This window comes from Coturnix japonica, chromosome 2, assembly GCF_001577835.2.
Source record: "Coturnix japonica isolate 7356 chromosome 2, Coturnix japonica 2.1, whole genome shotgun sequence".
Taxonomy (NCBI): domain Eukaryota; kingdom Metazoa; phylum Chordata; class Aves; order Galliformes; family Phasianidae; genus Coturnix; species Coturnix japonica.
This window is the reverse complement of record NC_029517.1, coordinates 131880613-131899224: the sequence shown is the minus strand read 5'-3', so window position 1 is coordinate 131899224 and position 18612 is coordinate 131880613.

Genomic DNA, 18612 nt, shown 5'->3' with positions numbered 1-18612 from the left:
AAATCCAATCACAAATGAAATGCAAATGTATAACATATCAGTTGGGCTTAATTTCCACTCTGTGAAAAGGCAATGTGAATAAAGCTAGCAGAAACCAGGAGTGAACAGGAAATAATTGCTTGGAAAAGTTCCATGCAATAAAAAAGCATATTAACGTTCAAAAATATCAAACTGAATCTCCTCTGATGTAACTTTAGACCATTCCCTCTGGTTTTATTGCTGCTCACCTGGGAGAAGAGGTCAGTCCCCACCTCACCACAATCTCCTTTCAGGTAGCTGCAGAGAGCAGTAAGGTCACCCCTCAGCCTCCTCTTCCCCATGCTAAACAATCCCAGTTCCCTCAGCCCCTTCTCATAAGACTTGTGCTTCAGATCCTTCACCAGCTTTGTTGCCCTTCTCTGAACATGCTCCAGGGCCTCAGTGTCTTCTCTGTAGTGAGTAACACAAAACTGAACACAGCACTTAAGGTGAGACCTCACCAGGGCTCAGTACAGAGGGATCACCTTCCTGCTCCTGCTGGCATCATTGTTTCTGATACAAGCCAGGATGCCATTGTCCTTCTTGGCCGCCTGGACACATTGCTGGCTCATGTACAGTTGAGCACTGCCAACACTCTAAGTTCCTTTTTCTCTTCACAGCCTTCCAGCCACTCTGCCCAAAGCCTGTAGCAATCCCTGGGGTTGCCAAAGTGCAGGATCTGGCACCTGGTCTTATTGACCTTCATCTCATTGGTATGAGCCCAGCTATCCAGCCCAGCCCAGCTATCAAGCCTGTCTAGATCCCTCTGCAGGGCCTTTGTACCCCTAGGCACATCAACACTTACTTCCAACTCCTTTGAAAATCAAAAACTGCTTAAATTCTAGTGATGGTAGAAGACTGCCACATCACAGATGACGACCAAAGTACTATGCTTACTAATATGTCCCCTAGTAACATTTAGGAATTAAAATATTCTGTGTTTAATTTATGCTATGAAGGACTGAGTTTCTTAGAAAAAGTTGATTTGACTTTGTACCGATAGGTGCAAGAAATAGTGTAGCACCAGTAATGTATAATACAGGTATAGCAACATCACTTGTTTTGCAGGGATGTAAGACGTAAAAATGGAAAAGATTAAAATAGGAAGTAATCGGAACAAAATAATTCATATTGCAAGGTAGAGGAAAAAAGTTGTTTGTTAGTAATTTTTTAAAAATATTCTTTAACTTCTATTGTTTAATTGAATTATTTTCCTGTTATTACCAGAAAATTGTAGAAGTACTACAAAATAAAAATATTTATTCTTCAGTCAATTACATTACAGTAGAATACTATTCTTTCTTTTCATCTCCTGCTATTTTAATATTTTTTTATCTTTTTATGGTAATACCATCAGTATCCAGCAAAACTGACAGTTCAGATTGGAATCAGGATTGAATTTATGTTCTCTAACAGTTTTTGCAAGATTTTAGTAACCATCTCATGATTTCAGTGGGACAGTAATTATCATAAATTAGTTATCATGAGTCATTTGCTTGTGTCTACCTCTGTACTTGTTAAGATGCTGTTTCTGTATTAATGTAAAGACATATGTTCTAACACGTAATTCAGTTGTTGTATTGACTTCTTCAGAATAATCACAGAATTTCTTTCTTTTTTTTTTCCTGAATCTTCTTATACTAACCAGAAAAAGAAATAAAATAAATAAAAATAAAAAAAAAATAAAAAAATAAAAAAAAAACCAAAAAACAAATAACAGCTCCTGCCCTCTCAGTAACACTCAATAAGCTAAAATCATAGTTTTTTAAAAAGAAATGTCCTCCTGTCAATGTCTCCTAAAACACATTGGATGAGCTTCCTGTAAGGTCAACACAGAATTGATTCTGCTTTTAATACAATTGCATAATTGAGTATTTCTTGTTAGACTTCTCAAAAGGAGGTCTGAAGTCATACTGGAGGTCAGCAGAAATAGAAGACAAAGGGGACCTTTTCTTACTGCTTTGCTAATTCTGGGGAGCAAGAAAGAAGGGAATACATTGTTGCTGAAAGGGGCTTTCTGCTTTATATATTTATATATGTAATCCAAAAACAAAAACATCATATTAAACCAAACAAGTTGAACACACAGGTCATGCTTATTTTAGTTTCAGTCCCTGGGGTGCCATTTCCTGCAACTTAATTGTCAGCTATAGCAACATGTACGGTGCAATTAATGTTATTCTGATGCACAAAAGAAATTATTAGTTTGACTAATTGCAGCTACTTTCTGCCAGGAATAAGGACTGGGGAAGAAAGAGAAAAAAAGATGGGGAAGCAGTATGAAAAACTGTAGCATAGGGAAAGACCTCTTCATAATTGCAGTAATTAAAATATTTGCACCATAATGCTTGCAGTCAGGCCATTTTGAAAAGACCAGGACACCCTAATCTATTCACAAGTGCTGAAGCTGTTACATCCATGCAAGATGTTTCCATGTAGTGCTCATAGTATGCCACTGAATTGAAATTATCACATCTTTCACTTTCTCTCTAAGAACAAATTCCTATTTATGAAATGGCATTCTGTGGTTGCAAACTTCACCTACATCTATTAGCTTTGAACTTCTTTTCTTCTCACTGGTGGGGATCAGTTTTGCATTTCCTTTAAATATGCCCTAGACAAATATTAATGACACTGAATTAAAAGGAAAAAAAGAAATCTGAATTCTAAGGCTGCTCATGAAATAGCTTCAATATTAGCAGGGTAAGATTGGTTTGCACTTTTGTTTTTTACTTTGTTTGTTACTTTTGGCTCTTCAGAGGGATTAAAGATCTTTAAAAAACATCCTGTAGGCTCATATATATATAAAATTAGTTAAATTGCCTGTGCTTTCAGAGGAAGCAGTGCCAGTATAGATAATGGCAAAACTGATCTAGTAATTGTGGAAGTTTGGTGGCCCTGCCAGGCAGGGGGGTTGGAACTTCGTGATCCTTGAGGTCTCTTCCAACCCAGGTCATTCGGTGATTCTGTGAAAACTCACTTCTTCATGTGGTTTGTTCCCAAAACCTATGTCTTATTTCATGGTTCTTCCATCACATTGTCTTGATTTGCCTTTAAAGCTTTTACAAGGAAATCAGAAATTATGGAGCAATGAAGAGGAATGCAAAACAGAAATGAGATATCTCTACTTCTCTAAGGAGCCTTCCTACCTCCTAAAACTGCTTAACAGAGCCTGTTGTCTCAGAATACCCACTAAACTGTGCCCTCAGTGTCAGATATACACCTCTCTTGAGCTCTTTCAAGGACTGTGAATCCATCACTTCCATGGGCAGCCTGTTCCAATGCACTGCCACTCTTCCTGAAGAAGAATTTATTTATTTTTTTTTCCAAATATCCGACATAAACCAATTATCTCCCACTGACTGCAGATGCATTCATCTTGAGGCCTCCAGTGCTGCTGTGTAGAATGAAGAATGCTTCTTGGAAATTCCTTTTCAGAGACAGCTGCATACACATAAAAAAGTTTCCAACCTGGAACAGAAATACTGAATTTTACTGTGATTTGAAAGGATTTACAGTCAGAGACCAAGAGCAGAATTTAGATGCTTTGGAAAGGGAGTGGCTGTGCAACAGCAGATGAAGTGAAGCAAATGAGGTTAGCTTGAGTAAGGAGGATACATAGACACATATTATTTGTGCTATTTTTATGTAGCAGTTCATACTAGCTCATCATACTGCAGGAAGAAGGTTGTCACTGATTGCCAATAATACATCACAGTAAGGAAGGTGCAATTCTTGTCTTTCATTTTTCCTTATCTACTGAAAAATAAATAAATAAATAAATAAATAAATAAGAATTAGATTTCAAAGATATCACAAGAAGATATGCAATTTCTCTTTCATACACAGCAAAAACAAGCAAAAAAATAGCTATCAATTTATCAATTTCCTTTTTGATGGAAATGAATTTTGCAGAAATGCATGCTTCTGTATAATCTCCCATTAACTCCTGTCACATGCATGTATTTTCTCTGTGAGGTTTACCTCTTTACCCTGAATGATTGATCCAGATACCCTTTTACCAAAATAAACAGTAGATGCTCTCTCCTTCAATTATTTACCAAGCTGTAATTATACTGCTGCACTTCAGTGTTGTGCATTACTTTTCATAGAATCATAGAATCATAGAAAGACCAGAGTAGAAAAAGACCAGAATGATAATCTAGTTTCAACCCTCTTGCCGTAGGCAGGGTCACCAGCCACCAGACCAGGCTGCCAGGAGCCACATCCAGTCTGGCCTTGAATGCCTCCAGGGATGGGGCATCCACAACCTCCTTGGGCAACCTGTTCCAGTGCATCACCACTCCCTGTGTGGAAAAGCTTCCTCCTATTATCTAACCTAGACCTCCCCTGTCTTAGTTTAAAATCATTCCCCATTGTCCTATCATGATCCATCAATTCCACTATGCACTCCTTGAGTGCAGGAGGCCAAAAAAGGGAATTGAATTTCACATAGCAAATAAAAAGGAAAAAAAAACCAAAACACAAGACAGAAAGCAAAGTTTTTTGTCAACACCACTGAACAGTAGACAATAAATTTTCTTCTGTTATTGTGATGTACATAAAGGCAACTTCACGACTTTATAGTATCATAGAATGATTTAATATGGAAGGGGCCTTTAGAGATCAGCCAGTCCGACACCCCTGCTATGGCTTGAACATCTTCCACTAAATCTGCTTGTTAAGAGCCCCATCCAATCTGGCCTTGAACGCCTCCATCCATGGAGCATCCACAGCTACTCTGGCAATCTGTGCCACCACCCTCTGTGTAAAGACCTTTTTCCTCATCTAAATCCAATTACTTTCAGTTTACCCCTTGTCCAGTCACTAATTACCCTAGTAATACCCGCTCCATCTTTCTTGCACCTGAGAGGACGTTCTGATTCAGCAAAGTAAATATTTCAATCTTTACAAAAAACAGTTTTCCTTTATAATTTGGAATAACATTATATCAACAGCCACAATGTAACTTCCAGAAGTCAACTATATTAACATATAGAAAAACGTAGAGAACATATATCTTAAGGAGATGCAACTGTGATTGAAATACATGAACTAAAAATGAATGTTTCAAAAATATTTTCCCACTTCATTAATTGAGAAAATTACAAGACTTTTTCCCTGCAATTATTGATGTAAGAAAGAAAAGATAATAAAAATTCCCAGAAGTTCCTTTCTCCTGCAGCACTTTTTCAATTATTGTGTTTTTCTTGACTTTGCTTAGGTTTGACTCAGCACACACCATATCTTTGTGTAAACAGAGAGATTTTACACTATTAACTTTCACAGGAGACCACACAAAGAGAAAGGTAACTGGCACGGGCAAGTTGCTCTGTTGGCCTCATCAGCAAACTGCATTTCAAAAGCCAGAAGTTCTACAGTTCTGCAGTTTCCCTCCTGGCTACCCAATTCTTGTCTGACAAAAAAAGGTCAAGTGAAGCTGTGTATTTTCTTTGTCTTCCTTCAAATAGAGTCAGGTCCAGAGGGAAATTATTGTCTTATGGCTGTAAACAGGAAAAGTGCTTAACACAAGGCCGTTTATTTATGGGGTCACCAGAGGGAGCTTGGCAGCTCTCAGCTGAAGAAATGTCTATCTTAGCATATTTTCACATCTGCTAGCAGAAAAACATAAATTTCTTCATATACTGGTACACATAGGAGAAACACTACTTTTGTGATGAAATTAATTTTCACAACAGAAGCAACATGGTATGTATCAGTTAATACATATAAAGTATTCCACAAAGAAATCCATGCTGGATGCAACATTTGAAATCTTCTATCCTGGTTCTGAGCAGAAACAGAATAGGGAATTCATGCCTTTGTGTAGCCCAAATTTAAATGACACAAACCAAAATGATCTTCTTTTATTTCTGGGAAACTTCTCCTTCAATAGAACCTCAGTGTGCTGAATTTAATGTTATTTGTATTTATTTGGACAGATCACATAAATGTAAGCAAAAATTAGATTGCATAAGGAATTTTGGCAGCAAGATAGATGTTCAAAAGCATAAGGGAATAGTTGTGTGTTTTATTTTGTTGGTTGGTTGGCTTTGGAGTATTCTAAACTTATACTTCATTTTTTTAAAGAAAATCTCAGCAGGGATTCTTAACTGTTTTTTTATGTTCTGTTTTTCTCCCCTCACCCAAAGAAGATAATATAATCATATAATATAATCATATAGTCATATAATGGCTTGTGTTAGGACCTAAAAAAGCTCACAGTTTCAACCTCCTCGCCCCCTCCCCTCCCATCCCCCACCATGGATAGGGATGCTTTTCACCAAATCAGAATGCTCAAAGCCCTATCCAGCTTGTCTTTGAACACCTCCAGACATGGAGCATCCACAGCTTTTCCGGGAATCCTGTTCCAGTGTCTCACCACCCTCTGAGTAAATAATTTCCTCCTAATATCTAATCTAAATCTCCCCTCTTTTAGTTTAAAACTGTTTTTCTTGTTCTATCTCTATCAAACTGTATAAAAAGTAAATTTCTGTCCTGTTTATAAACTCATAAACCAAATCAAAGAATCAGAGTTCAGTGGTGCTGTGTAGGCAATTTTAAACAAAAGTACATAATATGTATACTTGGAGTATGATTAGTTACTATTATGGAAGAAATCTGGTGAGAGTCAAGCTAACCTTCCCAGTGGCATGATAAATAATATGAGACCGCAGCTTAGCATGGAAGATTCAAATTGGATACTAAGTCAAATCTCATACTCCAGAGGACAGCATGTAGCTTAGCTGCAGACAGTCTGTCCAAGGAGTTTTTTACATCTTGGCATAACAAACTCAAACTGCCTGATCTGCAGATCTTGATTTTGATTATAATCCTGGCTGTTACAACTAACACTGGTGTGATTATGCTTTAGCATGCCATGGAAAACATTGTAAAAATGAAGGATCATTAATCAGATGGGGAATTCTTTCATACCTGAGGAAACAAGTACATGCATACACACAAAAAACTACACAAGAAAGCTATTCAGCACAGAGAAACAAGGATCATAGAATCACAGAATGGCCTGGGTTATTTAAAAATAAATAAAATAAAATAAAATAAAATAAAATAAAATAAAATAAAATAAAATAAAATAAAATAAAATAAAATATAAAAAGAATGATAACATTATGCAATAGATAATGCAGTAAGTAAAATACAATGAAGGGTACAATTCTTGAAGTAGTCTTTTTTCCCTTTAAAAACAACAACCTTTTCATGAGACTCCTTACCCTCTATGAAATACTTGCCACATGAGTGTCTTTGTTGCGCTGGATGCCAATGCAACCTATCTAGAGAGAATATCTCTGGGAACCAACTGATGAACAAACAAGAAGGCTTTCTTTGAGGATCTCTTTTCTGACTGAGAAAATAGTAACTCCCTTTAATTAGTACTCTGCTAAATAGAGTTTAGATTCCTTTCCTGATGTTCTATACAGGATGAAAAGCTATGCTACATCCTTTCTACATTCCAAGAACATTCTTCTACTAGGTGCAATAATTCTGACAATGCATCTGCAATGATTACAGCTGGACAACATTTTCCTAACAAACCAGAAATAATTTCTAAAGCTTTCAGCAATCTTGGGCAAACTTCTGGCTGCATTTCAGTTAGTCTGTGTCCATATTCTGGGCATGCTCCTCTGCCAGGTTTTGCTGACACTTATCCAGTGATGCTTTTGCCAGGAAGTTTTTCTGTGTCATCTGGATGTCACCCTAACTTGTTGATTGTGTGGTTACAAAGACATAGCAAGGCCAAAATCACTGTTTTCAGATGAGATAATTTTTTATGCCCCTTCATAATGGAGATCAGATCCAAAACTCTTGAGTATGAGCCTACAAAATATAAACCAAAGGAAATGATGAAGCATCCTTCAAACCCCCTGGCAAAGAAATCCTCTGTTTTACAGAGTCTATACTAATATGCAATTCAGTCTTTATTTTTCATAGTTTTGTTGCATGTACTTTCTGCTTTTCCTTGCCTTTTCACAAAAAGTAAGCAATATTAAGCCTACAAGCCCAAGACAATCCCCTGAGATAAGGGCATTTATCTTTGAGGTGAAGAAGAGAACTCAAAGTGGAACAGAAGGGTCCCTTTGCCTGACAAACCTCTTGATTTTCACAAATGCTTTACTTAGATGTACATATCTGTCTAGGAGGCAAGACTATAAACAAGCATTGAATAACCATGCAACTCTAATATAACATCATCCCTCCTTTCTTCAAAATATGAACTACAGATAGATATGTAAATATATATATGTAAATGTATGTACAAAGGCTGCTTTGAAAGTAATGACACCTATCTTATTATGTTGGCCCATGATATCAGAGGTTGAAAATTCTAAATAAAATTCCATAAAATTACTCATGAAGCAAAGATGTGTAATTAAATTCCTCCAAGTGGAAAAAAAGAAAAAAAAAAAAAAAAAGAAAAAAAAAAAAAGGACTCATTAGCATTCATCAGTGCTTGATGAACAGTTATGGAGACCAAACAGTGGATGTCAGCACAGTGAGGTGGCAGTGAGTGGTGCCCTTCAGCAGTGGTGACGATGATAGTGGGTAATTCATTCTTGGTAAGCCTAAATTTCAACCCTTCTAAATAACAGGAAGTGTGCCCCAAATCAAATGAAATCAAAGTCATGTAGAAGATAACAGAACAGTGAATAACACAATTTGTGAGTTTATAGAAAAAAGAGTCATATCAGTAGACTACTTTTCTTGAGTAATCAGTGAATGAAAGCAACAGAGCAGAGAACGTATCTGGACTGCACTACAGTACTGGCTATGACATCACAGGAAATTTGATTTAAATCATTTTTTTGAGCACAAAAATTATCAAAGAGGAAACAGGCTGTGGAGCCATAAAAGATGATAGCACAGTGCAAGGTCAGTGGGAAAAATCCAAAGAAGCACAGAATTCAACAGTAGGCTCATTCTCATCAAGCTTCCTGGTAATGGCCTAACATAAGAAGGTGAGATGTAGAAGATATTCAAGATAAGAGATGCTGCAAGCATATGAGAATTCTAACAAAAATGGATACTCAGTAGCCATATAATTCAACAACAACAAAAGATCGATAGGTTTGCTATGAAAATACAAGGCAACGTGATGCTGTGGAAATAGGAAGCATGGCATCATGTTAGGAATGATAACACTAGAGTTTTAAACTTAGTTCTCCAGATTTTAGACATGACAGTGGGTCAGGACTCTTTAAGTCTTTTGTGCATTTCCTTTCACTATAAATTCTTCATAACAGGAAACATTCCTATTCAGCATTTGCACAGCACATAGGACACCATGACATGATCTGGACCACAGCCTCTTTCAACCCTTGTCATGCAAATAAGAATGGAGAGCATAAGCATGACCCCAATTCAAACCAAGTTAAAATTTACTTATATCTGCTCTAGCAAGAGGTTGAAATCTCATATGGTTGAACAACTACAGTATGTTCCAAAATGAATATCCACAGTTCCTCCCCACCTTCTCCATGTAGAGTCAGTCATTTGTGAAGCAGAATTTATTCACCATTCATTCAAATAAGGAACAGAAAATGGATTTTACATATTTGAGAAAATGAATTCCTGTCTTTCCCTTGTATTTGCAATTGTTTGCTAAAAATCAGAAGCAATTCCAAGGGAAGATGGGGTTAAAAAATACACCCGATATTTTCCAGTTTTGCATGATAATACTAACAGAACAGTATGGAGAGGATATTAAACTTCATGTATCAAGATTTATTCAATTCTCTGTTACTGAAAGTTGAGTTCATTTACATTTCATATAGAGTAGGAGACCAATTTCCAGAAAGCAGGTACTTCACTGAATGTTCACTATGTGTATTACAGTATGGTAACTTGTTCGTACTGTCTTACTTCTGCCAGAGGATCTCTCTAGATAATCTTTTTATCAGCCACAGTCATCAACATGATACAAGACCCAGAAGGTCCTTGCAAGTGGTCTTTGTAACTCAAATTTGACTCTGAGCCAGTAACGTCCCTGATAGCATGAAACATCACACAAACTTGAAAATACAAGCAAAAGTAAACAGCATGATATCATTTAAAGAAATAACATTTACACAATGTAACGAACTCCTTGAGCACAAAGCAGAATAAAGACAGGCAGTTCATCTATTAGCTGCAAATGAATAAAACGGTATTTATAAAATGAGTAATTTGGATCTGATTAATGTTTTTGAATGTGTTTACATAAGAATTGGATATTAACCTATAGCTTTAGAGGGTTTAATTAGCCTTGGAATATTGTCTCAGTGTACAATGAAAAATAACTAATTCACAAAGGAAAATGCAAAAGAAATCTGCAAGCCCAAATGAGGTCAATTAATTAAGCAATTTACATAAATTTAAATGGTTATTTTCAGGGCAGTTCTGACACTTTGCACTTGCTATTCCCATCACACCAAGAAAAATACTTTTCTGTCACCCTATTTATATGATACATCAATCACCTCATGGGATCACAGTGCAGAAGCACACTGCAGTGTAACAGCTTCTACACACAAGCTTTCTGAACCGTGCAGAATCTAGCATCCCATTTCCAGCTGTACTATCTTATCAGCAGCAGATGCATTTACAGCCTGTTATAGCTTCATTCTTACCTCCAAATGGAGAAAAGAATATGAAATATGACTTCATCCCCATTACGTTTTTACACCCTGAATACCAAACAGATGGTAACAATTACAGATGGGAGGATATTTCTCACACAAGATGCCAAATGCTGCATAGCTCACCAATAGAAATCTGGAACACATCACTTAATGCATTTAATTTATCCTAATCTCAGCTGGTGAAAAAAGGGAGAGGAGTTTGGCCAAACAATTATATATTCCCATGGTAACCCTGAGAATACTACAGCAGAAAACTCATCCTAATAGAGCTGTGTAGACACACACCCTTTGCCTTTTTTCTCTTACCATCATAATCACCACAGCAAATACTGATTTCCAGAGGAGTCCCTTGAAGGATTAATAGGTCTGTTTGGCTCTTTGCTGGTTGAGCAGTGTTGATCTATCAGACCAAAGCCGCGATTCAGGAAATGTGTCATTAGCTCAGGACAGGCTGAAACAGCCTCTCATTCTCAATTCCATAACCTTACAAACTTTTATTCTTTTAGTTCATGTCAGCTTCAGTGAGAATAATGTGGGACTTTTGTCCAAGACTGCAAAATAAACTTATTGCCGCTGTGTCACAAAAGCATTTATTGTAATGTAATGTTATATTGTACCTACTCTGATACATTTTACAACAGGCTTCATGGATTATACTACTGAAAGTTGAAATTTATGGTGACCCTCTATTTTGATCCTTTTCTCTTTAGTATAATCGATGGTTTTAATCTCACTGTACTATTTCTACCTAGTAGTACCTAAACTATAAACTGATGTAAATAAGCACTCTTGACCCAATGAAATAGAACTGACTTAAAACATATATAATATAAAATTTTCTACATAATATATGTCAAATGTTATCATGGAACTGAAAATATAAATTCAAATCTTCAAAACTAAAGTAAACTGAAGAATATTGTAAGAAATCATTTGTTTGTTTTTTTTAAATCACGGGAATATTTGAAATTTTTAAAAAAGATGTGCTTTAAAATTGACAGTAACATGAAAGTCTTGAAATACATACTCACAGGAATCTGCAAAACTTCCAGTTTCTGAATGCAGTTGAATTGCTTCATGATATTTCATTTGATTTTGATGCTTTTCAATGTCTGCCTTTTTTTAATTATTATTATTCTCTAGATGAAAGTATATTAAAAAACAAAACAAAACAAAACAAAAAACACCTTTAACTTCAGTAAGATAGAAAGTGTTCATTTAGAAAAGGTCATTTTCATTCATTCCAATATTTTTCCCCTTGCTATTTTTGCTAAGCAGTCTTTTCTTTCAAACATTTGTGAACGCACCATTCTAATAAGATCATAGAGAAGATAAGCAGATATCACAGCCATGAAGTTTTCCCTTGTTTAATCCTTTGCTAGCCCATTTTGCCTTTGTTCCACTTCTGTGTACCACTAAGTCTCTTACATATGTTATTGCAATTGCTAAAAGATGGTAACAGCAGAAGTTACCTCCCCAGCTTTCCTGTGCTGCTGCTTTCTCTTTAGAGACTGCTTGTTTGGCACCCACAGTGTTTCCATCTGTCTTAAGCTCAGTCTAGTCATGGAGAAAGCAGTACTTCCAAGCAGCTTAAAAGAAAAATATGTTCAGAAAAGAGGAAGTGATTAAGACAACCAGCAGATAGTAAAAGAACAGAGAAGATCTACAAGATCAGGAGACATTATTTTCACAGATTTTATCTTTCCTCCTGCAGTGCTTCAGGACTGAGTGTGTTTTGGTTAGAACTGCCCTTTTCATCACAACATGCGTTACTGAAATCAGAAATTTCTCTTCTTGACAGACTTGTTATCAGCCAGAAATCCTTGGGACCCTGCTGGACTGGTGGTAACTTGAAAAATGTGAAGAACTGCCAACAATTCGGCAGTTAAACTATTCACCAAGACTGCACTTGTTGGATTTCCTCATCCTCTGAGATTGTGCTTAAAACACTGAGTCTACGATTTAAGGGTGTTTATTCTCATCTCTCCCCATCCTCTTCCATAATAAACCTGGAAGATTTCTCCCTTAAGGCAGAACAAAAAAATCAAAAGTTTTACAGAATGGGGATGCCATGACCTTCCCAGCTGTAATTCAGTGCACTATCTAATCTGAAGCATTTAAAAGCTGCAATATCTCTTATAAGGTTTATGACCCTATGGGAATTACTCCTTGTCTCCTGCAAGGAAACAAAGCTGAAAGAAATGGCCAGTGCACTAAAATTCATCTGCAACATGGAGAGAAATGCAGAGTTCAAGCCTGTCTTTTCAGGATGAAGGCAATGCTTTATCTGTTGTACTCTTTGTAGAAAATAATAATAATAATAAAAAAATAGCTGACATGCTCTGATAAAGGACTGAAATTTAAAGGATATACAGTCTTCCTAGTGAAGTTAGTCAAGAAGAAAAGTTTAAACAATTCTAAGCTATCTTGCCTGTATCCTTGGTCATTCTTACACCCTTAAAGATCATGCTAGTCATTTGTTCAACTGTGGATGATCCATATGTCACAGCATCTTGCTGTATATGAGCTGGATTCTGGCACAAATGACTCAAGCAGCATGCAGACCTCTCTATAAAAGCAAACACAACTTCCATGCTGCCCTGTAACTGAATGTAGAGACCTCCAGACACATTTCCTCTGTGCTGCTCACTCCCCAACCATATTCCCTGCTTTCCCAGAATAACTGGAGTCAACACTTACCACATGAGTATTTTTCAGAAATAAGTGCCATGTTTGCAAAGTACAGTTCTTGCTCCTGGGCATGTAACACTTGCTCTGTGCTCTGGTTATGAATTTAATGAACTTGACTGTTACCAAAGGTGCGACGTGCTTCATTTGCTTATGTTGAAGAATATATCAACTCACTCCTAAGAAATGATGGGCAGAGAGAGTCCCAGCTAAGCGTAGGTCCAGGATACCAAGATTTACACTGAATTTGGCAAAAGTGATTTTGGTCCACAAAGGGTTGTAATGTCCACACTATCAAATTTTCCTTCAAATTCTCTGAAGAATTTCCAGCTGTCATAGCTGATAAATCAGAGTCAAGGCACAAGTCTGAGCACTGTACTGAGATTGTCACTAAATATTAATTATTAGCACAGTCATGGCATGTTTTTTCCCAGGCAAGCTAGCACTTTTTCAGGCAATGATCAGGTGTGTTTGAGAATTTTTCTCAACAGGCTGTAGGGATGAGGCCACTCTGTTTTGTATGGAGAAAGAACTGGCTATATGAATATGAAGAAAACTGTGCCACTTGCCCTCAAGGGCAGGGAGCAAGCCCTTTCCCATATGATCATATGCAAAGATATCCCCAGCATAGTGAAGAAAATTGTATGAGACTGGCTGCTTGAGAGTATTGGAGGACTGTGCAGAGGCAAGGCACAAAAACCTGATACTAACTCAGCCATTCTGACACTTGCAAAGGTTAAAGCAATAAACTGTTACCAAACTGCAACTAGTTATTCTTGTTTTGAGGTGACTCACTAAAAATAAAACTCAGAAGTAATTTTATATTTGTGTAACATGTAAAATCAGTTTTTCTCAGACGTGGGATTGCACTATTGAGTTATTTAACAGATACTCTGCTTCTTTAAGACTGCTCCGCTGCTATCAAAAAAGAATCAGCTAATCAGCTATAAGGAAAATGAACATAGACAACCAAACCAGTTTGTGAGAAGGTAATGGGGATTATTCCGGGACTCTCCCCATACAAAAAAAAAAAAAAAAAAAAAAAAAAAGAGGAATTTTTGAAAGACACGAAACCTTCTAAATACAGAAGAAAACCTATAAGCACAGCAGAAGAAGCTCAGAGTAAAACAAAGATAATGAAAACTCACAGTGGCAGAAGCATAAAAGAGAACAGGAGTGGTTACCAGTAATCCCACTGAAATCCACCAGATCACTTTTGGTAGAGTTGTGGCTCGAATGAAATTGAAGAAGTCTGCATTTACTGAGAGTTTCATCCAGTCTCCCTTTTCTCACATAGCTTCATACTCATACAAAGAATCTATAAAAATAAGGGAGACTTTTTCTCAATTTCTTGCTAAATCTCATTAGCAAAAGGACTCTTCAAGGGTGATAACTTGAACAGCAACTAAACATGAATTGGGTGCTTTTGGTCTAACAGTTTCTGGATAAGAATTCAGAATTAACGGAATTGCATCCAAATGCTTTGATAAGGAAAAAAATAGGTGTGTTTGGGTTGTTTTAAAATGAATTTCTGGGTTTTCATCAAGACTGTAAAGTTTTATTAAGGTGTCTATGAAGGCATAATAATGTTTTCATCCAGGCATTATGCAAATTAGAGAAACAAGTTTTGAGAGAAGAAAGATACATTTCTTAATCAGAAATTTATAGAAGTTTTTCACATAATGAAAATACAGAGTCATTTCTACCTAGGAGCTATTTGTAACATTGCAGGGACAGAGTATTACCTTGTATATTAATTTTGTTGCAATTAAACCATTTTAGTTACAAGCAATTACAGAAAATGACCTCTAGAATATGAGAGCAGCCACTCTTCACTAGCATTTTGGTGGACAGATTATCAGCCTCAGGTGCTACACCAGCCATCTCTTTATGCTTCAATCATTTCAATCTCTGAATTGTAAGCCTAAAAGCAACTGAATGCATCCTGCTTCATGGCAGCCAGACTGACTATGTGAAGTCTGGTAGAAGGTGAGAAGCTGGTTAAGCCTGTGAGCTTGATTAAGAAGCTGTCAATGAAACCTGCTAACACTGCTCCTTACAAAATATAGGAGGTTTTTGCACAGTAGTTATACCTGGCAGATTAAAGCTTTGTATATAAGGACTGGGGTGACCTGGTAAACAACAGGTTGACCATGAGCCAGCAGTGGCCAAGAAGACCAATGGTATCCTGGAGTGCATTGTAAGCAGCATGGCCAGCAGGTCAAGGGAGGTGATCCCCCCCCTCTACACTTCCCAGGTGAGGCCACATTTAGAATACTGTGTCAAGTACTGGGCTTCCCTGTTAAAAGTGACAGGTATCCTCTCCTACAGGAATCCAGTGAAACGCCAAAAGACTTGGGACATCTCCTGCATACGGAAAATCTGAGTAACCTGGGTCTGTTAAGCCTTGAGAAAAGAAGACTGGGGGGGGATCTGATTAATACTTATACATATCTGAAGAGAGGTGGGAGGCAAATGGATGAGGCCAGACTTTTATCAGTGGTGTATAGCAATAGGGCAAGCAGTAATAATCTAAAACTTGAACATAGGAAATTCCAGACAAACATGCAGAATATATTCTCTATAGTAAGAGGAAGAATTCTGTGATTCTGTGATTCTTACAGAACTGTTATCCTTTACTGAAAAGGAAAGTAAAGGAATGGAAGGAAGGAAAGTAGGCAGGCAAGCAGGAAGAAGGGAGGAAGGGAGAGGGGGGATAAAGGAAGAAAATTTTCATAACAAAAATTTAATAATGCCTTTTGTGAAATGTCTTTTCACTGTCTGAGTACTGTGATTTCCAGTGGTATTTGGACAGGTCCATTACCTAAACACTTATGGTGAATTTAAGTTGCCATGGGATCAGAAAGAGTATTTTGACTGGGACTTCCTGAGCCAGAGATGGTGGTTTTGCTTTCAATAGCTTGATAAGCTTTTCTTCCTTCCTTCCTTTATTTATTTACTTATTTACTTATTATTTTTAATTTTAGCATATGTAAATTTTGGCTTCCAGTGCTTAAATTTTATTTCTTTGCAATAGAAGATTATCATTTTAAATTTATCTTCTCTAGGTCAGTTGTGACCATAAAGACTCTCCTGATTAAGCATGTAGTTAGAAAATTGGTCTTATCCTTTTTGTATCAGCTAAGACACTTTCAGAGAAATCACAAAGGGCTAGAAAGATCTGCAGTGCCACCAGAAGTGTGAGTTTTTGTTCACATGTAACACAAATCTATTAATTACATTTGTACTATTGCTGAACTGTAAATACTGATGATAGCTGGAAATCTTTACACACTGTGCTTTGGCTCCACATGTTATCTATGAAAGGCTACACCACACATTGAAGTTATAGGAACTTCACATTGAAGTTAATAAAAGTTACCCCTCTGCAGCATTTATTGGTTCTTCGCTCCTTCCTGTCACTTTTTTGGGTGTAACCCACAAGGGAAGATAAGATGTTAGAGTTTGGCTCAAGTTAAACATCACTCTGATTCCTCAGTACCATGTATTTGGTGGGATTGGTCTGACAGATTTCCTAGCATTTAATATCTGAAGTTTAACTGTAGTATAACATATTGAAACATAGCTGAGAAACTGCTGATGACACTCTTTGTCTATAAGTTCTGCTGGCATTATTAACTTTCAGATCAACTGGCCAGTCATGCAATTAGCTGAGGTAGGCTTTAAATCCAAACTTTTATCCTTCAATGCATGTGTTTTCTAGCACTAATTTATCCTTTCTTTAACAGGAGAACTACTCCAATAGATGAATATTTCAAGCATCCTTCATCAGATCCCTGCAAGGTTTCTGATCAACTCATGTTGATAAGACGTATGTAATGGAGAGTTTGTTTTTCACGGTTTCTTACTGCGTCTCACTAGATTTCAAAACAAGGCATGTGAAGCAGGCTGTAAAGAAGAATGTCATCATAACCACTCTTGAATCAGCATGTTCTAACACCTGGTAGTGTTGAAGCCTCATAAATAAAAAAGGATGATATTTCACTATTCCAATGTTATGGGGTTCTTGGTAAGACAAACATTTAAAAACATTGCAAAAAAAAAAAAAAAAAAAAAAAAAACATTTTGCAAACAAACTATGGGCTTCATTTCATTATCTTTGTTTTTTCCTCTCAGAATGGAATATTTCATGATTTTTACTTACTGCCCATTCTAAAGCATTTAGATTCACTGACAACAAAAATGATGAGGAAAAAGAGGAAAAATAAAAGTGATGTGAGCATGACCACATGTATAGATAATTCTCTTTGACTGAACCTGGAACAACTACAGTACTTCTGCACTAAAACTACTAGAGATTTTTCTGTTATCTGCCGTATGCAGCAACCACCTGACTATCAAAGCTGTATTGCATATCTGTCATACTTCTAACTCAACATTATCTAAACAGCACTGCACAATAATAGCAATTCCATAGAATCACTGAATTATTTGGTTTGGAAGTGAACCTTAAATGTGATCTAGTCCAGCTCCTTGCAGTGAACAGACAAACCTACAGCTAGAGCAGGCTGCCCAGAGCCCAGTCCAGCCTGATCTGAATGTCTCTGAGGATGGGAAATCTATCAGTTCTCTGGGCAACTTTCTCCTTCTGTATGTTATATTTATCACAAATAATATATGTATATATATTATGAAAATATATATATAAAAGATAAAAGTATATTTTGATATACTTTTTATAAGTTGAATACTGTGTAGTAACTGAATACTATTTTTCTGTGATGTTTGTGATACATTTCTTCACTAGTATTTCAGAAGGCTATGAGTAACTTTTTTAATTACAGAAATGCTCAAAACATTCCCGAAGCATATTAGATTTCTTTTCCATCCACAGCTGTAATATATTTCAGAGCCACATCAACATTCCCTTTGACATGCTTGACAAGAGATGATATCATATTGCTGTGTTTTCCACCCTCATCACCTCATGATTAAAAAAACCGTAACATTAAATAGATCAGATGAGATATGGCTTTACTCTAAGAAAATAAATCTTATGGACAAATAAAAGAAAAAATATTGATACTTCAGTCAGAGAGGCTCTTTAGCACTCATTTGAAAACAAACTGAATTCCGAAGACTTCAGAAAAGACTACAAAAGCTGGGAGAAGATCAGGTAAAACTCATTTTAAACAACTTTATTGTAAGAGATTTATTGTTTTTCATATCTGAACGTATCTTTGAACATAATATAGAATCAGTAATGCAGGTGTTTTTTTTGTTGCTTTTTTGTATTTTATTTTTT